Here is a 27,025-nt window from a genome sequence, read left to right as displayed (position 1 = left end):
ATGTCAGCAGTTCAGTTCACACGAATCAGCAGCAGTAGCTTGATCCACTCACAAACATCATCCATGAATCAACAATGACAGTTCAATCCAGAGGAAACCACAAGGCTCTGCCAATCTGCCCAAGTCCACAGACTACCACCAGAAATTCTTTGGTGACATTTTTCTCTATGAAGTCACAACAAACAATGACCAGCAAAGAGTGGCAAGGCAAACCAATACCACAAAGTATTATCAACAAAGACCAGTGTCAGCAAACCCCAATGATGACCAGCAGAGTGGCAAGGTGAACCAATGCCATACAGTGTCATCCACTATCTGTTGGGTTATATTTATACCTTTTCCAAACATCACATGCCCTCTTTCCAGACACCTTCCAGAAAAACACCACTTGTCTGTTCTCAGTAAAACATCCTCCCACATGTCTGCTTCAGCAAAAACATCCCCTCATAAGACAGTTTCCAGAAAAACATCACATCACTCTACTGAGTCTCCAAAGAAACCAGAAATTTCCACTTCAGGAGCTGCTTGTTTATTTTTTACTTTTGGACTTCACGTATTTTTTTTTTACAGAGCAGTTTCTCTCTGCATCTATGGGTAATGTTGCATGAACAGTAGGGATCTTTCTTGTCTCCTCACCATGAGTGAACGTCCACATAGCTCCCTGTGAAGCAGAGGTCCCATGTGTAGCCCTAAGAATCACAGTGTGACTACGGGCAGACCATCTCCACAGGAATGAGGCCTGTTCCTGTTCTTAGGCCAGAGCGAGGGAGGGTGCAGTATCTGGATAGGTTGGGGAAGAGCAGAATGGCACCGCCATTATTTTGTAAGCTCACTGTACTGTTTTCAGTATAGCAGTCCTAGTAGCTTCATAAAGTAAATTAGGGAGTCTCTCTTCTTCTTTGCTTTCTGAAATTGAGTTGTTTTTAATTTTTGAGATTATATTATAATTGCACCATTTCTCCCTCCAAACCCTTGTTTGCCCCACCTTGTTCTTTTTGAAATTCACAGCTTCTTTCAAAAATTAACCTCTGTTATATGCATATAAATACGTATATACAATATAATCCTAAATACAACCTGCATATTAGTCTGTATAATTTTTTTGTATGCATATATTTTCAGGGATGACCACTTGCTATTGGATACCTAATGGGCATACTTGTCCCTGCAGAAGACTATTTCTCTTGTAAGCTTTCCTTAGTTGCATGTCATTCTTCATGCAGGGCTAAGGGCATGTGGACTTTCCCCCATCCACTCTGGCATGTCTGTTAGTGTCATCCTTATTGAGTTCATATCTAGGCAGCCATATTGATGAGACTTTATAGATATAGCTTCATATTGAAGGTTATCTTAAATTTTATATTTAGTAAAATTATGCTTAGGTCCAAGGAGAATGGTCTCATAAAACCAATTTCCTGTTATTTTCTTAGTGAAAGTAGCCCATTGTTTAAATATACAGTGATAGAAAATTTTTCGGTGAAGTCAGGAATTTAGTCATGGAGCATCATAATAACAGATGGAACAAAATATGTACTCTGATAGTATATCCTCAGGGAAAGGATATTGTGCATATGATATAACTTAGAATAACCTATTCTTTTAAAAATCACTATTGGGTGCATGCTTAGTGTGTATATTAGTGTGTCTCATGTGTGTCATGGTACATGGATGGAGGTGAGAGGGCAGTTTGGGGAACTGGTCCTCTCCTTCCACCATAGAGTCAACAGACCAAACTTGAGTCACAGGCTTATACAGCAAAGTGCTCTTAGCAGCTAAGCCAACTGATGACTCAATGACCTAGCAAATGCTGGATGTCAGAGTACGGCTTGTGAATTCCTTCTGAAAGTTCTGTGACATAGTGTTGCTATGGTTATGTGATCATATTATGATGCTTCAGTTCTGAATTTCAGTGTGGTGTGAGACTGCTCAGCATACACTTGGGATAGTGCAGACTCGTATATTTTGGTTTGATAGAGATTTCACAATGGGCAGCAGCTGCTCCTACAAAGGTAATACTCACCTTTGAATGCCATCCCTCAACTGGACTGGTCATTTCTCAACATATTTTTGTTCAACTAATTTTCCCTTTAATATATACAATTTTGATTATGCTTTATAGATTTGATTCATCAAGTTTTTCCATAGATATTCATTGGTATATTTACAGCAATTTTATAGCATACATATATTTGAGACAATATTTATAGTAACTGTGGGAATAAAGACATATGCCACAATACCCAGCTACTGTATGTTATGATTTAGGTTATATGTATTGAAATATATCACGTAAATCTGGAGGGAATCCAAAATGTTAATGTTTTGAGGTATTTTTCATAGTTATGTATCTATATCTTTATTTTTTAACACAGTCTTTTTCTCTGTAAGATGTGTAAATTCAGGGAGTTATGGACATGTGTTTTTCATTTTTGTCAAGGTTCACAGGGATTCGTATTTTCTTTATTTAAACTGAAAAACATTTTTATGTTATGTGAATCCCTAGAAAGCTCAATTGTAGTTCATTTTCCATCCCACTGCCCTTGGGAGGTAAGCATTTTTCAAGAATGGAAACTACTTTTTCCAATAAGAAGTCACTGTTTCAGCATGTAAAAAATGAGAATGGGATCAGTCATCAAGACTGATGAGGGCTGGAGAGATGGCTCAGAGGTTAAGAGCATGGACTGCTCTTCCAGAAGTCCTGAGTTCAATTCCCAGCAACCACATGGTGGCTCACAACCATCTAGAATAAGATCCAGTGCTGGCTTCTGTTGTGTTTGAAGACAGCTACAGTATCCTTGTATAAATAAATCTTTTTTTTTTTTTTTTAAAAAGGCTGATGAACAAGAACATATGTATTTAATATTGGTTTATATCCAGCGGTGAGTTAACAATGTACATGTGCCCCGTGATGACCAATTCAAACTACAGACGAAACAAGTCTTTAGATTTGTAACATTGAAAAGATGTTATTGGCTAAACATGTTTTTATGTGTTATGTGGCTTAGCTCTCCTGATCCTTCATTTTTGAGCTCTTTCAAAAAGTTGAACTATAGGCTTTCCATTTTTGTTCTAATAGTAAAATGTAGAGGCCCTCATATTTGTGAGGCATTAATAATGTAAGGTAGGGGCTTTCCATTGCTTACAATACTAGAGGTCTTATTGTAGAATGTTCATCCACGTGCTATTCTGGGCTTTATGTCATTGAAAACAAGTTCACTGATCACAGTCAGACATCTGGAAGATTGAAGAGAACAACACTGATCTTACTTTATAAGTGGGCACAGAGTGTGTCCTCAGGCATTCCTGTTAGACGTTTAACTGACTCTGTCTATCCTGAGTCTGGATAAAATGAAAATGGCCGCTTCCATTCCAAGCAGACATATGTCATAGAAGAACAATGGCTTAGAAGTTTGGAATCCAAGGTCTGACTTAGACTAAGCTGGGAGGACTTGGGCAGTACATTTTCCCCACAAATCACCTTCCTGAGCATTTACAACATATGCCCCGTGTTCATTAACTCACACACCAATAGCACAGACACACACGTCCTTGTCTACTCTGTGAGCACATCCCAGGGCTGGACTCAAAGACAGACAGTGATGAAAGTACCCAAACTCTTCTATTCTTTGGTGGAAGAGCCAAGATGAAGCCTAGATTGTGGTCCTGATGCTGATACTCTGAACTGTTGACCTGGCTCATCATTCAGCTGTGAGGTCTCTAGTCACCATAGAAGATGGTCTATCATTTGTGCAATTGTCTTGATTTCTAAAAGCCTTGAGAAATCTATACAATATCCACCACATGAGGTGGATACCATGCTCACAAACACCAGGGGCAGGTATTGTAGCATGAATGTCAAAGTTAATCACGTTCGTTATGTGCAAAGCACATAGAATGCATGGTTTTGGTTCGTTCACAAACACTAGGGGTTGGGGGCATCCACATTTTGGAAGTCCCAGATCAGCCCACACATCTGTCCTAAAGTCAGTCAGGATTGGATGTCCTTAGTGATAACAGAAGCTGACACTATATGAATACACAGCTCATGACAGTGACACATAAGAACATACTACCACTCCAGTGCTAACACATTGTATCAGCTCTCTGGCATTTCTGATGTAGAGTTGGGTTAAGTAATTCTGGTGGCCAGTAAGGTCCAGATCCCCATTCTAAATCATCTCAGTGGGTTTCTTGGTCAGACACTGAGCATCTACAAACATAATGCATACAACTAGATGGCATAGCAAAAGAAGATCAGAGAAGAATAAAACGACATATCATAGATTCTGTTTACGAATTCCAGCCCCTTCCACTATTCAATAATCTCTTATTATGCATGAAAAGATGAGTGTATGAATATATTATCTTGTGCCTGCTACTAAATCGACTTACCTATGACAACATGTACACTATCAGATTTAAATTCCCATATGCTGTGATAAATACAGATTAAGTGAGATGTGTATATGTGTTTGCATGCATGCGTGTGTGTGCATATGAGTGTGAGTTTGTGGACACTGAAATGAGTTGAAAGATAAATAGAAAACAGTACCAGTTCTCTTGGTCTTAGGGTGGCCTGAAAATGGTGGAGTTCTTGTTTAAGCATACAACTTACTTTAGTGTCTTTCCCCGTTGACGATGGACTGATTGCTTTACATTGCTTTAGCTTTCCATTACTTAGAAGGTCAAAGCACTGTCCCTCACTTTTCTTCTAGTCTACACTCAGTCCTTTTCCCATCACGTACAGTGGTCCAGTACTACACCAGTCATATCTGCTAATCAGCTACATCCATTCTGAAGCAAAGAGCTCTGGGTAATTCAAGCAGTACCATGTTCTGACTGTTATTTCGTGTCTTCCTAGTTCTTCCAGTTGGCTTCCCGAAAAAGGCCTCAGAAGACGAGGAGGCAAAACCACCTAAGGTAAGATGATCACCCCATTTCTTAAGATAGAAAGGCTATGTTCATCAATCTGTTATTTCTAATTGATACCATATTTAAATAATAAAAAATAGTAAAAAAAAATTCATGGACACTATAGATATTAGGGTGTTCACTTAGGAAGAGACAGGGATGAAATGGTACCAAGTCATCCCTGACCCACATACTAAATGTCAGTTTCAGATACCACACCACTGTGTCAGCTGCCTACTTGCACTTTATTCCAAGGGACCCCATTGGGCACACTGAGCTGAGACTCGGGCAATTTTCAATATCCCACCTGTCCTGTGTTCTGATCTCTTCAGGATTAATCTTGCTGCAGCCTAACAGAAGCCCCCCTCCCTCCCAGCCCACCTCAACTCCCTGGGCATTCTGCTTCTTGTTACAGAAGAAGCTCCCTCAGCTCTTTCTGCTGCTCCTCTCAGCCTGTCCTCCTTCTCCATCTGTCTGTTCCGCCTGATGACCTCAGAATTATGCTCTCCCAGAACCATACAGCCATCACACTTGTCTAGTATCCAGAGTGGATATTAGTGCCAAAGAATAGGATATCCACCCAACAAAGACAAGGCCAGATGCTTACCATAGTCTGGGCCTAAGAGTGTTTCTTTTCTCTAAATTGTAGGTGGCATCAGGGATGAGAAGAACTTGTACGTATCATGGGTTGGGTTTCTTAAGATATTTTTGGGATAAGAATTGTGTGACTCCTGCTTGTCTTTTCTCAGATGCATCACTGTGATCTGAGCCACCTACTGATGATTGGGACTTTATCTTAAAAACCAAAACAGACCCTCAAGTAACAAATCCTGGCCCTTTGTGTAGCATGCAAACATTCAGTTATGATCATTTTGTTGGCTGTGAGATTTTGTACATCAGGATATGTCTATATCTGTTTCTCCTAAACAGATATACCATATACTCACCCCTGATTCCAGTGTTCATTTGATGAAATATCAGAGTGCACAGTCTTCACATTAATTAGTTCAGACCTCATCACAGTTATGTTTGGGGTTTGTTTATCTCTGTGAACTCCTCCACAGAATAGTCAGCCAAGACAAAGAGGTAAGTGCCCCACATCCAGGCCAAGATCCACATTCTATACATAAACGGGATCCACTCTAGATGCTCTGAAAGTCAATCCTGCAGAGATCCCAGACACTATCATAAGTGCTGCACTGGTCATAAGCCCAGTGTATCATCTAAGCATCACGGTGCAGACATTCTCAAGTGTGAATGACAGAGAAAGGCCACGTGTGCTGGAGGGAGCTCCAGTGGTACAGTGCCTGCCTGCCATGTAGGAGGCCCCACCTTTGATCTACAGCACACAGGCCTGTAATCCTAGCACTCCAAAAGTGGAAATGGGGGTTCAAGGTTATTGGTAACCTCTGAATCTTCCTGGCCAGCCCACGACTGGTGCAGAGTCCCTGTCTGACAAAAGCATGACAAAAAGGGGAGACAGGCACAGAAGGTAAAATTAGAAACAGGGAAAAAAGTTAACCTACCTTTAATCAGATCCTCTATCTGCCAACGGGAGAGACTGCACCCTTGTCATAATTGGGCTTCTTCTCCATGCTGGTTCTAGTGAGAAATCATGAAAGGCTTTATTAGTGTAGAGACTGACATCGTTAACTCTGTGTTATATCAGTACTGTGTCACCATCTCATCCATTTAGACTGACATCTACCTATACTGACCATATAATGCATATTTTAAGTGTGCACTCACTTATGCGTTAGCCTCCGGAAGTCCTGTTCTGAATCAAGCTAGTGTGCTTGATGAGAACACTATTTAAAGACAGTGAGACCATTCTCCTCTTTTAATGCTAGCCCGACTCTTTTTTCTGTGAATACAATCCATTTTCAGCTCTGATGAGAAGACTAAATTTTAAGAAAAAATGGCTGCGACACAGCGCTGTAGTTTCAGTAGAACATCAAAATGAAGAAATCTGCAGCACTTTTTTGAAGGTATGGTGGAAATTTAAAACTGAGTTTGTTGTTCACTACATAGATTATACTGTATCCCATATGTAAAAGGAAAAAAGCTGCCATGCAGCACTTTTTAATGTGTGCATATTAAATTACCTAGCTCAAGAGAACTATGTCATAGCACTTAAAGAGATATTTAAGAATGAATTTGTATGTTGGAGCATCTTCTGGGTATATGCCCAGGAGTGGTATAGTTGGGTCCTCAGGTAATACTATGTCCAATTTTCTGAGGAACTGCCAGACTGATTTCCAGAGTGGTTGTATTAGCTTGCAATCCTACCAACAATGGAGTAGTGTTCCTCTTTCTCCACATCCTTGACAGCATCTGCTATCACCTGAGTTTTTGATCTTAGTCATTCTGACTGGTGTGAGGTGGAATCTCAGAGTTGCATATTGATTTGCATTTCCCTGATGATTAAAGATGTTGAACATTTCTTTAGGTGCTTCTCGGCCATTCAAGTTTCCTCTGTTGAGAATTCTTTGTTGCCTGGCGGTGGTGGCGCACGCCTTTGATCCCAGCACTTGGGAGGCAGAGGCAGGCGGATTTCTGAGTTCGAGGCTAGCCTGGTCTACAGAGTGAGTTCCAGGACAGCCAGGGCTACACAGAGAAACCCTGTCTCGAAAAACAAAAAGAAAAAAAAAAGAAAAAGAGAGAATTCTTTGTTTAGCTCTGTATCCCATTTTTAATAGGATTATTTGGTTGTCTGGAGTCTAATTTCTTGAGTTCTTTGTATATATTGGATATAAGCCCTCTATCGGATGTAGGGTTGGTAAAGATCTTTTCCCAATTTGTTGGTTGCCATTTTGTCCTATTGATAAGGTCCTTTGCCTTACAGAAGCTTTGAAATTTTATGAAGTCTAATTTGTCAATTCTTGTTCTTAGACCATAAGCCATTGGTGTTCTGTTCAGGAACCTTCCCCCTGTGCCCAAGTATTTGAGGCTCTTCCCCACTTTCTCTTCTATTAGTTTCATTGTATCTGGTTTTATGTGAAGGTCCATTATCCACTTGGACTTGAGCTTTGTACAAGGAGAGAAGAATGGATTGATTTGCATTCTTCTACATGCTGACCTCCAGTTGAACCAGCACCATTTGTGGAAAATGCTGTCCTTTTCCCACTGGATGGTTTTAGCTCCTTTGTCAAAGATTAAGTGACCATAGGTGTGTGGGTTCATTTCTGGGTCTTCAATTCTATTCCATTGATCTTTCTGCCTGTCTCTGTATCAATACCATGCAGTTTTTATCATTATTGCTCTGTAGTACAGCTTGAGGTCAGGGATGGTGATTCCCCCAGAAGTTCTTTTATTGTTGAGAATAGTTTTTGCTATCCTGGGTTTTTTATTATTCCAAATGAATTTGCAAATTGCTCTTTCTATCTCTATGAAGAATTGGAATTTTGATGGGGATTGCATTGAATCTGTAGATTGCTTTTGGCAAGATGTCCATTTTTACTATATTAATCCTGCCAATCCGTGAGCATAGGAAATCTTTCCATCTTCTGAGATCTTCTTCGATTTCTTTCTTCAGAGACTTGAAGTTCTTGTTATACAGATCTTTCACTTGCTTGGTTAGATTCACACCAAGGTATTTTATATTATTTATGACTATTGTGAAGGGTGTCATTTCCCTAATTTCTTTCTCAGCCTGTTTATCCTTCGAGTAGAGGAAGGCTACTGATTTGTTTGAGTTGATTTCAGCCACTTTGCTGAAGTTGTTTTCCAGGTTTAGGAGTTCTCTGGTGGAGGTTTTGGGGTCACTTAAATATACTGTCATATCATCTGAAAATAGTGATATTTTGACTTCTTTCTTTCCTGTTTGTATCCCTTTGACTTCTGCTGGGTCCGCACTAGTCCCATGTTCGGGTGCCAAAACTGTTGAGAACCTCACTAGTCCCACGTTCGGGTGCCAAAACTGTTGAGGCCTAAGCTGGCCCACTTTGGGAGGCCAAAACTGTTGCGGCCCGCTCTGTCCACAGGTCGGGGTTTAGCAAGAGAGAGAGAGAGAGTGGGGGAAGAAGGGGGAGAAACTCAAAGAATGGAAAACAAACCAGAGGATCTGTAGTCAAGTCTCCTTTACTGTCTTCAACACACACAATTCCTACTCTACTCCACTACTCCACCACCACTACACCACACACTATACCGCCCTACTCCACTACTACACCACACCTTTACAAGGAAATCCTGGGTATTTATAAGCACAAATAGGAGAACACAGGTGAAAACATTTTACCACGTGCACCATACAGCTGAGGTCACTAAACAGCAAAACAAGCTATGTGGGATAAACAATATATTTATCAGAGTGTGCTTTAGCTGTTATAGGTTTTTGGAAAATCAAGTCTTTCATCAGGGTATATGGTTCCAGATGGCTGCAAAGTTAATCTAGCCGCTTTCTGCTAAAGTCGGCTCCCAACAGACTTCCTTTTGTTGTCTAATTGCTCCACTATGTTCATAGCAGCCTTATTTGTAATATCCAGAAGCTGGAAAGAACCCAGATGTCCTTCAACAGAGAAATGGATACAGAAAATGTGGTACATTTACACAATGGAGTAGTACTCAGCTATTAAAAACAATGAATTTGTGAAATTCTTAGGCAAATGGATGGAACTAGAAAATATCATCCTGAGTGAGGTAACCCAATCACAAAAGAACACACATGGTATTTACTCACTGATAGTTGGATATTAGCCCAAAACTTGCAATACCCAAGATACAACTCACAGACCACATGATTCTCATGAAAAAGGAAGACCAAAGTGTGGGTGCTTCGGTTCTTCTTAGAAGGAGTAACAAAATACTCATGGGAACAAATATGGAGACAAGTGTGGGACAGAAACTGAAGGGAGGGGTTGTCTGGAGACTGTTCCACCTAGGTATCCATCCCATGTTCAGTCACCAAAGGCAGATACTGATATGAATTCCAGGAAGTGCATGCTGACAGGAGCCTAATATAGCTGTCTCCTTAGAGGTCTGCCAGAGCCTGGCATATACAAAGGCAGATCGTCACAGCTAACCACTGAACTGATTATGGAGTTCCCAATGGAGGAGTTAGAAAGAAGACTGAAGAAGCTGAAAGGGTTTGCGACCCCATGAGGAGAGCAACAATACCAACCAACCAGAGCTCCCAGGGTCTAAACCACCAGCCTGGGAGCACATAGAGAGGGACCGGCTGTATATGTAGGGGAGGATGGCCTTGTTGGGCATAGGCGCGAGAGGAGTTCCTTGGTCCCGTGAAGGCTGAATGCCCCAGTGTGGGGGAATTCATAGAAGTTGTCCAGCAAGTACAGAGATCAGCTCTTTCCATTGTCTGTACTTAGGAAGCAGACATGGAACACAAGAAGGGCTTGGCTCTCAAGCCTCAAGTTCTGGCCCTGCAGCTCATTTCTGTTAGGAATGGTTCACCAGTAAACAGTTCCAAAACAATACCACAAGCTGGGAGCAAGAGTTCAAACACAGCCTATAGAAGACAGTTCACATTCAGACCAGAGCCTCTGAGATAGCAAATCACAGTAAGCCACCCCAAAAGACAATTTCTTTCTGCATTAAAAAAGGGAAACTCCATTTCAAATCCCTCTGGCAGCAAAGGCGGTTGTGTAAGTTTGGAGCTATGTGCTGACTGATCATCTTGTGTCACCTGAGCTGGACCATAGGAGAAGCGCAGTGACTCAGTTTCTCCATTATTGCCTCTTTCTGATCCCTCTTCTAAAAAGGAAGTAAATATACTCCAAGCAGAAACTGCTTCTTTCTCCTCTTGGTGCCTCCTTTAACATGTAGTTTACTTATTTCACATGTTCCCTTTTGTTGAAACCACACACATCATAGATGGAATCTTTTTGATGGTAGGAATGTCAGACAGGATGAACCTATGTGATACAAACATGATTCTGTGGAGACTTAAAATCTACTTTGTGTTTTAGTGGCATAAATAGAATGGAAAAAAATTTCATGCATTATGTGATGAGATGAAGCTTTCCCCCCAAACACCTGTTTTCATTCCTCTTAATGTCCTTTTTTGAGGGCAGGGAGGACAACTCAGTTGCTAACATAAGGACCAATGGCCAATGGCCAAGTCACAGTGGCCTTAACATAAGAAGATGTGTTTTCCAGGTCTTATAATCATAGTCATCTTAAAATGAAACATTAACCTATCCAGTGCTCTGGGCTTCATCTGACTCTATGGATCTATTGGAGACACTGCAGTTGGAGCATCCTGGAAAGCAATGCCATCTTGGCTTTAGTAGTGGATACTTAGTGTGCCCACAGGCTAACACACACACCGTTTTTATGCTTAAAGGGTTTTTCTTCGTCTTTTTGCTAATTTATTTTTAGTCCGTCCACATGAATGTTTAGCCTGCATGGTAGTATGTATACAACATGCATGCTTTGTGCCTACGGAGGCCAGATGGAGCCAAATGCCCTGGAACTGGAGTTTCAAATAGTTGGGAACCTCTGTGTGGGTGTTACAAACTGAGCCTTGGTCTTCTGCAAGACTAAGTGCTTCTAAGCACTGAGCCACCTCTCCAGCCCCATTTAAAACATTTTTAAGCTAACTTTGTCTAACCTGGGTCTGTGAGAAATTAAACCAGTGCATTTTGGATAAGTAGGCATTCATCCTAGCTCAGTGCCTTGTGAATTTGTAATTGAGGGCTTTGGAAATCTGGGAAGAATTCTAGGCTGTGAGGTCTAGAGCAGCACCGTCTGCCAATAACTAAGTTTCCTGAGCATCTGCCCAACATTATGTTCATTACGTCACTCGGGACAGCATTGCCATGTGTCCTTCTGTACTTCTGATGCACATCTTCTGGTGTGACCAGAGAAACAGTGAGGAATGTGTGCAAGCTCACGGTCTCCGAGGTGAAAGGCCAAGGAGGGCATTGGATATGTAGTCTCTGATTCTCAGCACCAGACTGATGCTTCCACCATTCAAGGAGAGCCATCTTCTGTTTAAGTCTGGGTCTCTGACACTTAAGGAAATGCAGGTGATTAGGGAGTCTACATTTCCGTAGCCTGGGGCAGATATTGGTGCAGAAATGTCAGATTTCGTCATTTTTACAGTGTGGAGAGTGCATTGAAAGGTTTTGAGATGATAGGGAGTGTTAATGTTCACTGCTCGGGACATCCGTGCCGTGTTCGCTGCTTGGGACATCTGTGCCCTGTTCACTGCTCGGGACATCCGTGCTCTGTGAGTGTGGGTCTCCCTTCACACTTGGCTTTAAACCATTTCAAGATATGAGACCCTCTACTGATATTTAAAGGAAGTGTAAGTTTCACCCAGAATTGTGAACGTGTGTGAGTTACAGACCATGGTACAGTTACACATATGCACCCAGGGTAGCACTGCATTCCAGTATTAGCACGATGCTCCCTTGGAGATACTCTGACGTGGGACTATGCTATCTATCCTCAGTGGTCCATGGGTGCTAGATCATCATCCTTCCCCAGCTTAGTGTGAGTTGACCGGAGTGAACCCAGGCAGCCATTTCACACCGTGAATTACAAATGATGACATAGTAAAGGGAAACGGGAGAAATCAATGTGATGTGTAGAGGTCACTTTTAAAGTGTGAGAGTGGTAGTATCTTCTGAAACAAGCCATTATTTATGTCGAAGGATGAATAGATCCATATTATTACATCAAACCTGATATTCTATTTGTTTTCCTTAGATCAAATATACATCATGGAGGGTAAAGCCTTTGTGTGCTAGGACTAGTGAAGTAGACCATTCTCAGAATGCAAGTCATACTACATAGAAGGGGAGGGGAAAAGTCCAAAACCAGGGCTGGAGAGATGGCTCAGGCGTTGAGAGCATTTACTACTGTTCTACAGGACCCGGGTTCAATTCCCAGCATCCACATGGTGTTTCACAAATGTCTACAATTCCAGTTCGAGAGGATCTGATTCTCTCTTCTGGCTTCTGTGTGCCCCAGCATGTGTGTGGTGCACATACATTCACACAGGCAAAATACTCATACACATAAAATAAATCTAAAAAAATTTAAAAATTCAAAATTGTCCTGTCTTCTAGACGTGTCCCATAGCATGTGCTTGCCCCACAGTGAATACATCATGTATTCACATACAGAAGAAAATGTGATTCTATAAAACATTCTACATGCTCAATAATGGATATAATCTCTGCATATATCCATCTGCAGTGGTTAAAATGCATTTGACAGGCATCTACAAAGTAGGTCGGTTTTCCTGACCTCAAAATTGTCTGAATAAGTGACAGAAATCTGGCATTTTAAGCTAACATTTATTCCAGTGTTTATCCAATCCAAGATGAACTGTTTCATGTTTAGGATGGATTTCCAATGTATAGAAAAGAGAAAAGTTCTGCTCTTCAATTGTCTTCAGTGCAACAGCAGTCCAACCATGCTTGTTAATGAACTATATACCCCTTAAGGTTAGCCATACAAACTAAGTTTATATACCATTGTCCAGATCAAGCCTGAAGCTCTTAGTATTTAATAAGTGGTACCAAGAGTTGAGAGTTAATCGTGTCCTCTTGGTGTTTTCTGAAGACCAAATGAAGACCTTACAAGAAGAGGAGGCAAAGTCATCAGTCTTTAAGGTAAGATGGCGCTTGCTTTTTCTAACATCGAAAGGTGACTTTCACGATCCCGTTATGTTTTAGTGGGTATGACATTTGAATAAAATAAGTTGATAAGCTGATCATGTACAATATGGATCAATATAGATATTACAGGCTTTACTGTGAGAGGAGAGGCAATGGGATTGCATCCGCTCATCCTTATTGAACAGGGCACACAGACGTGCATGTCAGATTCCACAGTGTATGTTGAGGGCCTTTCTTCTAACACTTGCTTTGCTTGTTTTCATGAAAACTTATGTGATTTTTTTTTTTTTATTCAAAAGGTGGTGGGAACATTATAGGTTAAAAAAACTGTGTATTTTTCTATGTCCTGTCATTTTTCCTCTGGGATCATTTTAGTTGTTAAAACAGATAGAATATGGTTCCCAAATATAGTGGAAGCTTCCCATAGCCAACACAGGGGCACTAAGGTGGTGAAACCTTTAAGCGAGAAGCTTAGGGTAGATAATTAGAACATAGAGGCACCCCTTAGGAGGGATTTATTTCACAAGAGCAGATTGATAAAAAATTCCTCCACCAAGTTTCAATGTAGCTTTGGGAAAACACTTAGTACAGGCCAAAGAGATAGAGTTGTTTTGTTATGGGGTCCTCTTATAAAATAGCTCAAACACCAGGTCAATGCAGACGACAGAAACTTGATGTAGAGAAGCAGCTACTGATCAATCAGGGCCACAGAACAGACTCGGGAGCTGAACTGAGACCCCCAAGCCAGAATGTTACAGAGCTTATATGCTTGAAAACCACAAACATCTGTGCCAAGTTACAGTAACCTTTTCCCATGGTCAGGATTGAGGGATAGGGGCTTTCCTTATGGTTGTTGGTCCTATGTCAGCCCATACAGGGTGTAGGTTTTACACTCCGATCAGATCCATCTGTTCTTTTGTGGTTAGGAACAGTCATTCTGCTTTGGGGAACAAAAGATATATAATGTTGGAAACAATCATTATGTTTTGGGACAGTCATGCTTTGGGGAGCAAAAGGTGACTATGGGAAGCTGGTCAGAATCAGTCATGCTGTTTTAGGGAGGGAAAGATGAATAATGGAAGCTGTCAGCTATTGTCAAGTCCCCAGCTCCCCTGGGGCCTGGGAACTTGAATTAGTTTTACCCTATGATTAAAAACAAAATGGCAGTACTTAGGACAAGTTTATTTTGTTTGTTCCCAACAGTTTGATGTGGGTTGAATCAGTAAGAGAGTAAAAAAAAAAAAAAAAAACAACTTAATTTTCTTCACATGGTGCACAGCTTTGGGTGTTCTGTGACAGTATCACACAGCAGGCTAACATAGAATCATGATGAGAAGTCCCTTTCTTTTCATTTGTGACCATTGTCATAAATTCTCAGGGAAACCAGAGACATGGAAACAGAATTTTAGCCTAGTGGTTCTCAGCCTTCTTAATGCTGTGACCTTTTAATACCCTCATGTGGTGATCCCCAACCATAAAATTATTTTTGTTGCTACTTCATACCGGTAATTTTGCTACTGTTGTGAATTGTAATGTAAATATCTGTTATGCAGGATATCTGATATACATCTCCTGTGAAAGAGGGTGGTTTGATCCTTCAAAGATGTCATGACCAACAGGTTGAGATACAGTGCCTAAATGTATTTTTTTTCTAAATTGCAGGTCCAGTTGGAAAAATGAAGATCCTATATGTATCCTATAATGACTCTTAAAATATATTTTATATAAGAATTGTGTAAGTGTTCCTTGGGTTTTGTATAGTGCACTACTATTTTACGAACAACCTGCTGGTAACGGCAATTGTCCATTTCATTGGAAATACCTACTGACAGCCCAAGTAACAAATGCACGTGTCTACAGGCTCTGCATTCAGTTGAGTTGGCTTAGAATTGTGTACATAAGGGAATGTCTACAGGTACCTTTCCCTAGTAGATATGCCAGTAACCTAACACTATTTCAAATGTCAGGTTTTTTTTTTTCAATGAAAATAATCCAAGCTCATATTCTATCTGCATTGATTAGTTCAAATATCACCACAATCTTGTATGGTAGATTCAATTCTCAGCATTCCCTACCCAAGAAGAACCAATTAGAACACAGGGGTAAGTTGTCAAGCTGGCCATGTATAGGGGTAGCACAAGATACGTCCTCACACATGTGGTATAAAAGTGATACTCTAAGGTATGAACCCAACTGTCACTCCATCGAGTTGTAGCTTCCTAGCATATACCTGCTAGGCCAACCTACGGGGAACAGAAACATGGTCACGACTGCTGCAGTGGTCGACAGTAGCATAAGACTCCAGCTGCAGTCCTTCAGAACTGAAAGACACAGAGAGCCTCAGGTATACTGGAAGTTTTTTTTTTAAAAAAGAAGTCCTGGATTTGATCCCCAGCAGTATATAAACTGAGGTGATGGCATAGAATTGTAATTCTAGCCCTCCAGAAGGGCACGCGGGTAGACCAGGAATCCAAAGTCTTCCTCAGTCTCAGGAACTTCCTGGCAAGAGACACTCTCTGAACGTGGCCACCACCACCGACAACAACACCAATAACAGAAAAGGGACACCTTGTAGGCTTGAAGGCTTTCCTAGCACTTGAGAATGTGTTATACCTTTGGAATGTACTTGATTTCAGTTGTCAACATCCAGGTAAAGTAGCTCTCAACCACCCATAACTGCAGTTCCCAGAATCTAACTCTTTCTTGCCTCCCTGGGACACCTGCACATACCTGCATTTAACAACAAACAGATACACATGCATATACATAATTTTTTTAAAAAAAAAGTAAGTCCATTTGCCCCTAGTCATTGAATCTGACAATAAGAGACTATGTGGGGAAGTATGCTAGATGCATGTCATAATTAGTTTTCACTTCGACATGACTCATTCCAGTAACTACTGGTGATATGTTTTTAATATATAAGGTACTGTTGTCATGAGCCCAAAGAACCACACAGCATAAAACTTGTGTTTATTCAATACTCCAGTCAACATGAGGTTGTCAATCGGGGCTCAGTAACTGTGTGCCTGTGTTCTTTTACAGATGAGCTCAGTAGACTGTTCTCAAACTTGCCTTTGATTCCCAAGTGCTGGGTGAAGATGTTTGGTACCACACTCACTTTTTTTTTTTTTTTTTTTTTTGATTTTTTAAAATGCCATTCAGATGACTTAGCCCTTTTTGTGACTACAATTCAGTTTAAGCTATAATGAAAATTGTACATTTCAGGCATGGAAAATCAACAGCGTACAGTACAGGATATATTGTAAAACATTATAATGAAACAGAAAACCCCAGCAACACTAATGATGGTACAGTGCAAATGCATTCATTGGTTTGAGTTATTCATAGTCATACGTGGTAGTGCATATCATATGTATAAAGGATGATTATTTTTAATATGTAAAAGGGCTATTTATCTAGCTTGTAAGACCAACAGCTATCACAGAATTTAAGAGTCCATTTGGTTCTCATTGAGTGACATTAAACAAGGGAGTCAGAAGTTCACATATGAGGCAGTATGGCTTCACCTGCTATAGACACCAATTTGTATCTGAGTCTCTCTCTCCTGACTTTCTGTGAGATATGGACGGTTAGAGCAACTCAGCACTCAGAGTGTCAAGACGGAGGATGATCTAACAATGGTTAGAAGCCTAAGAAGCTAAGGGGTGACTTTTGGTAGGTAATGGCACCCCTGGTCATATTATGTGGGACATAGTCCAGGTTATACCTACTTCAGAGGCAGAAAAAATCAAGGTAACGGACTGCTAGCTGGGCAGAAGCAATGGTGGACACTATCACTTAATCGTGTTTTTGTTTTGCTCTCCCCATGCTGTGGCCAAATGCTTGAGAAGGAGTAATTAATGGTTTGTTCTAGATACAAATCCAAGGGGATTATTCCTTTACAATAGAGAAGACAAACAGCAGGCAGGGAAGGGGTATCTATCAGGCGGCACAGAAGGCCATCTGTTTACACTGAACCCACAGTGACAAAGCAGAGAGCAAACAGCCAAGTTGTGCTTGGCTCTAAAACTTCGTGGTCAACCCTCAGTGACTCAGTTATCCTAGGGGTCTCCACCTCCGGAACATTCAGATCTTTTCCCAATTTGTCGTGGCCTGAGCTGCTCCACGTTTGGGGGCCAAAATGTCACGGACCACTCTGTCAATGTTAGAACCCGCAGTGCCAAAAGCCTTGGGGACTAAATCATTAGAGCCCACACTGCCCCAAGCTGCTCCAGTCCGTGGGTCGGGGTTCAGCAAGAGAGAGAGTGGGGACAGACATGAAGAATGGAGACCAGACAGAGTGTGATTCAATCCTGTTTATTCTTCAGTTTCTCTTCCTAGTCCAAGTCCCAAGTCTTGAGTTCCTAGTCCCTAGTTCCTAGTCCCTAGTGCCTCCAAGTTCCAAGTTTCTTCTTCCAAGTGCTAAGTGCCTAATGTCTAATTCCAAGTTCTTCCTCCAAGTGCCAAGTACCTAATACCTAATTCTCTGTTCCAAGTTGTACTCAACTCTCCTGTCTGCCTCTCGCCTTTTATATGTCTCACTTCTAAGCCACGCCCTTAAGTCACGCCCTTAAGTCATGCCCTTAAGCCTTGTCTCTAAATCTGATCTCTAAGCCACACCCTTAAGTCACACACCTTTAAGTCTCACACACCAGATCCTGGGTATCTAAAGCAAGATGTTATCAGAGTGTGCTCAGCTGTTGTAGGCTGTTGTAATCAAGTCTCCTGTCAGGGTATATGGCTCAAGATGGCTGCAAGGATGATAGCCGCCTACTGTCGGCTCCCCACACCAATTTTGAAGTTGGAATGAATACATTTTTTTCTTTATGATTTGACTATAAACCTATGGGGGCCAAGGAGTGGAATGTGGTTTGAATCCGAATACCTCCTATAAGTTCCTATGTTTGAAGCTTTAGTCATCATGGAGTGACACTGCTTGGCAGGGATCAGGAGGGGTGGCTTTGCTGGAGTAGGTTTGGTCTTGTTGGAGTTGGTTGTGTCATTATACATAGGCTTTGAGGTCTCAAGGCCCTAAGCTAGGCCCAATGGCTTTCTCTCTTCCTGTTGCCTCTGGAGCCAAATGTAGAACTCTCAACTTTCTAGTGCCAAGTCTGCCTATGTGCCACCAGGCTCCATGCCATGATAAAAATGGACTAACCTCTGAAACTGTAAGCAAGCCCCAATGAAATGCTTTCTTTTATAAGAGTTGCAATGGTCATGGCATCTCTTCATAACATCTCTTCACTGGCTAAGGCACGTTGCATGCCTTATTTTCATTAAATCACTCAGGAAGGGCACAAATGTGTGTCCTTCCTCACTTATGACATATATTACTTGCAGTGTGACTAGGATGAAAGGGCCAAAACATGGTTTAGATGTATGGCCTCTTGTTTCTAAACTGTTTAACTGTGCTCAGTCACTCGGCTGTGGAATCTGTTGTCTTCTGTGTAAATTTCTGAATCTCTGAAGCCTGTAGAAATGCAAGTGATGAGAGTCCTCAGTCACATAGCCCATGCACAGGTACTGCTACAGCAACATCAGAGTTCAGCATTGCCATGGTGTAGACAGCACATAGGAAGATACAAGCGCTGACTGGGAGTGTTGATACTCACTGTCTGGGATACCCCCACCCTGTGAGTTCCAGGTCTCTCCCAACACCTTTACTAATGGGGTACTTTCCTTTCATGATATTTGAAGGCATTATAAGTGTCACTTAGAAGTTTTGAGCATTACAACTTAGGATGGTGTGATGGTTTGTATATGCTTGGCCCAGGAAGTGGCACTATTAGGAGGTGTGGCCTTGTTGGAGTAGGTGTGTCACTGTGGGTGTGGGCTTTAAGACCCTCGTCCGAGCTGCCTTGAAGTCAGTCTCCTCCTAGCAGCCTTCAGATGAAGATGAGGAACTCTCAGCTCCTCCATGCCTGCCTAGACACTGCCATGCTCCCATCTTGATAATGGACTGAACCTCTGAACCTGTAAGCCAGCTCCAATTAAATGTTTTTTTTTTAATAAAAGTTGCCTTGGTCATGGTGTCTGTTCATAGCAATGAAACCCTAACTAAGACAGATGATTGACATATAACTACTCAGAGTAGCACTCAGTGTTGCCATGGTGCCTCATACTTATAATAAAGACTCTCTGTCCTCTGCAGAGGCCGGATTACCATTCTTCCACCTTAATGTGAGTTGACTGGTCTGAACCCAGACAGCCACATCACACATGAATGCAGATAGTGGGCAGCAGAGGAAAACCAGAAGAATAAATGATGTGCCATGGTTACTTTATTAACTTAATAGTGCAAGAATCTGGAAAGATGGTTCCGTGGGTAAAGGTAATCACAATCAAGACAGATGACCTGAGTTCAAATCCCAAGGGGTGTGACTCCTGAGAGTTGTCATCTGACCTTAACATGACCTTGCATATGCACTTGCATATGCACACAAGATAAAGAAAATATACAAAGTATTAGCAGTGTCTTTTGCTTGTCATAGCATGATATAAATAGATCATCATAACTATATCATGTAAAATCCAGTTTCCTAGAATAAGTATGTGTGTTATCAACATTACATTCCTATAAGTGAGATCAGTGAGATGGCTGAATTACAGTCTGGCAACTGAGCTCAGTTCCTAGAACCAACAGAAAGTTAGAGAGATCAAAACGTATAAAACTGTGTCCTGATTTTCAGAAAGCTTCCATGACAGATGGGTCTGTACACATCGTGCACTCTCATACACAGTAATAGCAATAAAGAATTTAAAAATTAAAATTGTGACGATTACTTCACATGACAGTCAGTGGTGGATAAAACAGTGTGAAACATTTAGCTGTGGGGTAGTTAGCATCCACACAATGGAGTCCATTTTCTGCATAAATCCCTGACCTTTGAAGCCTGTGGAAAATGTGTGATCAGAGAGTCTGAGCTAAAGTAGCCAAGGGCATGTATCACTGCCTGAATGTCAGGTTGTATCATAGACTCAATGTAGACTGCACATAGAAGAACCCAGTGCTGGCAGAGAGAGTTGATTATCACCAATCAGATGCCCACACACTGTGAGGAGTGGGCCATCACGCATGCCCTGAAGCCTTTGAGAAATGATGAAACTATTTACTATTTATTTTTTCTATTTTTAACAGCATAGATTTTAATGTCTATATTTTTTGGGGTAAAGGAAGTCATATTTCACACCACCCCAGATGATGTCTGGCACTTTGGTACAAAATGATATAGTCCAATATTGTGCTGGTTTAGGATACAAAAAGGCATCATCATTGTTTGTGTTGCTTGCCTTTAAAAGACACTGAGAAAATGCATTCGCTGCTGGCGTGGTATTGACCTGCAGCCCTCCCAGGTGTGTCTCTTGCATCTTTCTTCTGCCTTTCCTATAATCATCCTCACTCCCTAAGTTATAGTTTTTATGTTGACTGACAGTCTGGCTTTGGTACCTCTCCTAGACCATGACTGCCACAGGTACAGAGTCATGGAACTGATAAAGACTGGTAAGAACAGTTTCCTCTGAAAGTCACAAAAATATACAGCAAGGATGGTCTCTGGTGCCCAGGACATCTTTAGTCTCATCAGCTTGAAGATCCTGCTTCAAAAAGCATTGCCCGCAAGCTTCTGCTGCACCACCATCCAAATTTAAAACAGCTAGGCCCCTTGGTTGGAGCCATGAGATCCCTCCAAAACTGGAATGTACCACTCAGTCTTCTGGGGACTTCTATGGTTAAGGTATTTGGGTTGTATTCCCCAACTGTTGATATACTGGATGATTTCTAGGTCTCTTATGGTATATTGGGGTAGTGAGCTCTTGAAAGCTGAGAGCTTAAAGTACATAATTGGGGCATGGAAGCACCATTAGGAGGGATTCATCTCCAAAGAGCAGGTTGTTTCTGTACCCTGTTTCAGTGTAGCTTTGGGAAATGCACTAGTATAGCCAAAGTTACAGAGTTGCAAGATCTGCGAGGATAGGCAGAAGTGTGAGTTATACTTCTTGTTGTCTTGTGGTAGGTAAACTCAGGTCTTTGGAACAGTATCACACAACAGATTAACATAGATTCTCCATTTGAGCAGTCTTACCAATTGGTTCACCCTTGTCAAAATCACCAAAGGAGGCTGGAGACATGGCTCAGGTGCTAAGAGCACTGAACGGTCATGAAGAGGACATGGGTTCAGTTTCTAGCATCCATTTGGTGGCCCCGGCTATCTGTAACTCCAGTTCTGTGACTCCACAGGCACTTCACACAACATGGTGCAATTGCATACTTGCAGGCAAAATGCTCATATGAATGGAATACAAATGAATAAGCCAAAAAAAAAAAAAAAAAAAAAAAACAGGAATCATCAGAGGAACCAAAGATATGTGCAAACAGAATTCAAAATGATGTTGGCCTAAGAGTGTTTTCTCTAAATTGTAGGTACATCTCAAAAGAGAAGCTCCTGTATGTATTCTGGCATGGCTTCCTTAGGATACTTTTTTTTTAGACAAGAATGTTGCAGATATTGGTTTTCTGAGTAAGAAGCTGGCAGTGAAAATAGACAACACAGTCTAAATAAGAAAGCAGGGACTTACCTCAAGTAACAACTCACACTTACGTCATGTCCCAGGTACCCCTGCCTTGACCTCTGGAAGATAGTTCTTTGGGAAATGTCTGCATGAGTGTTTCCTTTATTGGCTTTTCCAGTTATCCAACCCAAACTTCTCAGTGCAAGAAAGGGAGAGTTAACACATTACCTCCATTTCTTTGTTCCATCTTCAGGCCACACTGGTATAGTAGATTTCTCAGATTAGCCCCACCACTTAGGAAGAACCAAGACACAGAGCTAACTGATCCAGCAAGGTATCTATGGAGTATTAGAGCGAATAAATTTCCAAATATGTGGTATCAAATGTTGGGGGCCGACTTTTAGCAGAAAGCGGCTATCAGCTTTGCAGCCATCTTGAGCCATATACCCTGACATGAGACTTGGATTACAATAGCCTACAACAGCTGAGCACACTCTGATAATCTTGGTTTAGATACCTTAAGTGTGTGAGATTAAAGGTGTGTAACTTTAGAGTGTGACTTAGAAGTGTAGAGATCAGATTTAGAGAAAGACCTAAGGGCATGATTAAAGGTGTAACCAAAAGGCATGGCTTAGAAGTGAGACATATAAAAGGCAGAGGCAGACGGAGAGAATCAGACTATAGAGAGAGAATCAGACACTTCAGAGAGTACAACTTGGAACTAGGAATTAGGTTAGACAGTACAACTTGGAGTTAGTTATTAGGCATTAGGTAGCAGGCACTTGGAAGAAGTAACTTGGAGAAAGAACTTGGAGGCACTAGGGACTAGGAACTAGGGACTAGGAACTCAAGACTTGGGACTTGGACTAGGAAGAGAGACTGAGGAATAAACAGGGTTGAAACACACTCTGGTCTCCATTCTTCGAGTCTGCTCTCTCTCTCTCTCTCTCTCTCTCTCTCTCTCTCTCTCTCTCTCTCTCTCTTGCTGAACCCCGATCCTCGGACTGGAGCAGCAGCTTGGGCCGGAAAACAGTGGCTGCCAAGCTCGGAGTGGAGAGGGCCTCAATATTTTAGGCCACCCAAAGTGGGCCAGCTTAGGCCTCAACATTTTTGGCACCCAAACAGGGACTAGTGTGGTTCTCAACAATTAAAGGGACACTGGAAGTTACAGCCTCTATCTAATGCATCACCAGGACACTGGGCACTTCAAGCAACACCCCCCAGAACAAGTACAACCTACAGAGAACACAAGCACAGTCATTGCTATCACACACATCTAACACCCAAGGCAGCATCCATGTACCTGTCTGTGTGTCTTCACACCTGTCATTGGCTGAGAAAGACCAGCTGTGCAGGGACTAGGAACTGCAGCCTGTCACACAAGATATCCTGGGGTTGATCCTCAGTTGTGGCATACTGCAGGTCAGAGGTTGGGTTTAGGCTTTTCGAGGCCAGCCTAGGCTGTGACACGAGATGTTGGGTGGAAACAGCAACTATAACAGCAAGCACAAAGAAGGAGGCCCTCCTTTGGATATGAATTCCTCATATCCAAAAGCAAGGTGGATGCGTGTCGTATTTGGGTTCCATTTTAACATGGATCCTTTTAGTAAGAACTGGTGGACTGCATTAGCACTTTGAAGGGCATTTATTATGCACACATAGGGCCACAACGTCTACTAAGGCAATGCCAGGTTATCACTCCAGGCTCTTGGCCATTTCAAAGACATGCTACAGTCTGAGCTTTAAAATACTTCCTGTCATACTCTGCAGTGGTGGCACACGTCTTTAATCCCAGCACTTGGGAGGCAAGAGGCAGGCAGATTTCAGAGTTCAAGGCCAGCCTGGTCTACAGAGTGAGTTCCAGGACAGCCAGGGCTACACAGAGAAACCCTGTCTCAGAAAACCAAAAAAAAAAAAAAAAATCATAATCATAAAAATATGAGCCAGGCAGTGGTGGCGCACACCTTTAATCCCAGCACTTGGGAGGCAGAGGCAGGTGGATTTCTGAGTTCTAGGCCAGCCTGGTCTACAGAGTGAGTTCCAGGACAGCCAGGGCTACACAGAGAAACCCTGTCTTGAAAAAACCAAAATAAATAAATAAATACATAAATAAATCCCGTCACAGAAGGCCAGACTCTGTGTTGACTGGCGAGTAGGACTCAAAGGAGCAGATTATACATTTACATTCATTCACTGGATGTATAAAGTCAGAGCTGACAGAAGTGTGACTGTATGGTGTCATATCCAAACTCCCCGATGCTTCAGGATGTGTCTGTGTTCAGACATTGGCTAAGGAAGATTTTGGTTAAGAGAAGCTAGCATGGTCTGTCCTGCCCCCAGGTGGCCTGTGTATGGCACAGGTGTTTGCAGGGTACACACTTTGATGAAGAGGGTCAGCAGGGAAGGTGCACACTCAGAGCTAGCACCATGTCTGCGTTTCTCTGAGGAGCCTGGCCTAACCCAGGTACACAGATGGTTTGGAGGTAAATGTCACCAAGAAAGGGGTGTGAAGACACGTAGCACTATGCCTCTTGTCCTGTCAGCGGATAGTGAAGGTTTGTCAAAGTTTCGTCAACTGAAGAGAAATGTCTTTGTGTCTCAACTGTCATGTGACAACCAAATTAGAATGACTTGGGGTCTGAGTCACTGTGTGGTCTCCTCCCAATGTGGTCTCCTGGTCATTAAGAATATTCACTGAGAGGCAGCTGACAGCATGAAGGTGAAACTCCCAGGTCTCTCACGCCACTGAATTTGGAGGACCCGGTCACTTCTGTCTCATGGATGGAAAGATAGGACCTGCAACCCTGTCATTTTTTTCCTGTCAGGTAGCTAGGTAGCAGTGACATGAAGGTACGTAACTGAGGAAGTCCCCTGAGGTAAACAGTAGGAGTATAATCATAGCATAGAGGTGGTATTAGGTGCTTCCCACGAATTGGAAACATCAGAGTGAAGAGAAGACGCCATGTGTGCTGTGCCAAGGCCATGCGAACACCATCCCTGGATCCAGTCACTAAGGTCTAGCTGACCTTTTGGGGCTTGGCAGAATTTCACAGAGCAGTTCTGTAGAGCCTGGGCTTTTCTCTAAGGCCTTACATTTGTTTTTTGTTTGTTTGTTGGTTGGTTTTTTTTGTCTTAGGTTCATTGAGTCCTTCTGAGACAATAGTGTCATCTTTGAGTCATGTTTGACAGAATGGAGAACTGAGGAATTGCACACATTTTCCTGGGCTCAAGTGTCTATTAAAGCTATTTGGATGTGGCTACCTGGTACCATCCCACACCCATTGTCACACTGCTCCTCCGTGTCTGTGCCCCACCCATATAACTTAGCCCTCCCCTATCTGACCATGTGACACGCATGTGAAGTGCTCACTGGTCCCTGCAATCTTCCAGAACCATCCCTAGATCAGATAGTAGACTTTGAGAAAGTAATGATATCAATACAGAGAGGTACAGAAAGGGTAGCTACCCATTTTCCTGGTTTTCATGGTATTCAGCTGACTTACCTTTTTTTCTTGGTGATGGTGTTCCGCTTTCCACCATGATGAAAAGACTCCGAATTATGAGGAGGAAAGATTCTTGGAGGCGGCCTGTCATAGCTGCACTCCAGACAAAAAGGCAGCGCAGCAACACGGAAGAAGGTGTTATCAAAACAGAACGGTCACTCGAGCCATTCACACTAATAGATGATACTGCACCTCACATGTGAAAGGGATGTCTAACACTGGGCTCTACCACATGACAGCTTGACTTTACCAAGCTCACTAGTAGAAGAACCACCAAAGACTTTTAGGAACCCTTTAAATGTTCATTTAGCTTCCCACTGAATGCTACAAAACAGAGCAAAACTGAGGTTGTCCTCATAGGAGGAAGTGTGGCTTCTGCCGGCTATAGACACCAACATGTGTGAGCCACTCTCACTACTGACTTTCTTCCTGACATCGAAGATCTGACATTGCAGGATGGCTGAGCAGGTGTGAGGAGCCTTCAAGGAGAGGGAGGGGTCAGTAATAGGTAATGACATTCTTAGTCAGATCTGTGGGACAGAGCCCAGGAGGAGCTGGGTGTCTCCTCCTCCTCCTCCTTCTCCTCGTGTGTGTGTGTGTGTGTGTGTGTGTGTGTGTGTGTGTGTGTGTGTGTGTGTGTGAGAGAGAGAGAGAGAGAGAGAGAGAGAGAGAGAGAGAGAGAGAGAGAGAATGTGTTTCAAGGCTATCATTCCCTGTGGAAGAGAAGGCGTGGAAGAGGTCCAGGGAGCAAACTGGTCACATCACACCCATACTTGGGAAGCAGAGAGCAAACAGAACTGGGGCTCCATTCTGAAGCCTCTAATCTTCCTGCAGCACTCACTTCCTTCTAAAGATTCTAAACTCATTCAACTGAACTATTTTTTCTCCTTATATAATTTACATAATTTATATAATTTACATAATTTAATTATACCATTTAAGTATTGAAGTATCCATTGCATATCATTTATTTCTCTTATCCTTATGTATCAAATCTCTCTATTAAAGGACACCTCTTCTAAATAAGAGTGTGCTCATATATAACATATTGTTAGCTCTAGTAATAAAACTAAGCCCAATTCCATTTCACTTTTGGATGATAACCAGAGATAACCAAGGACTCTGTTAACATGCTATCAAACGACATCAGTTTCTATTCTTTTAAAACATTCTCCTCGGCAATCCAGTATTAATTTTCAGACCTACATTCTATTAACTGCCTCAATGTATGTAACCATATAAATCCAAATTCAGCTGCAATATAATCTCACCAATAACAGCACTTAGCTTTAATAATAACCATCTCAATAACCCTTTTGTTAGCTGGAGGTCTACCCACTTAACAGGATTCTTAATGAAAATTAATCTTTCATTCAAGAGTTAACAAAAAATCAGGGCCAGTGAGACAACTCACTGGGTAAAGACATTTGCTGTCAAGCCTGTCTGAGTTTGATCCCCAGGCCCCACATGATATAAGCAGAGCACAGACTCCCCCCCAGTTTATCCTTT

The 27,025-nt window shown here is 42.0% G+C and overlaps 1 long non-coding RNA gene across 1 annotated transcript; it reads left to right on the top strand.

The window, feature by feature from the left end:
* The first annotated feature begins 1,904 nt into the window (after positions 1 to 1,904).
* Positions 1,905 to 15,210, top strand: LOC143438900 (uncharacterized). The gene is made up of 6 exons (XR_013107448.1): positions 1,905 to 2,009; positions 4,862 to 4,920; positions 5,561 to 5,585; positions 6,799 to 6,899; positions 13,447 to 13,496; positions 15,165 to 15,210. It is a non-coding gene; the product is annotated as an uncharacterized LOC143438900 (long non-coding RNA).
* The last annotated feature ends 11,815 nt before the right edge of the window (positions 15,211 to 27,025 follow it).

Source organism: Arvicanthis niloticus, chromosome 26 (assembly GCF_011762505.2).
Source record: "Arvicanthis niloticus isolate mArvNil1 chromosome 26, mArvNil1.pat.X, whole genome shotgun sequence".
NCBI lineage: Eukaryota > Metazoa > Chordata > Mammalia > Rodentia > Muridae > Arvicanthis > Arvicanthis niloticus.
Note: the sequence above shows the minus strand (reverse complement) of the source record. Positions and strands in the feature narration are given on the sequence as shown.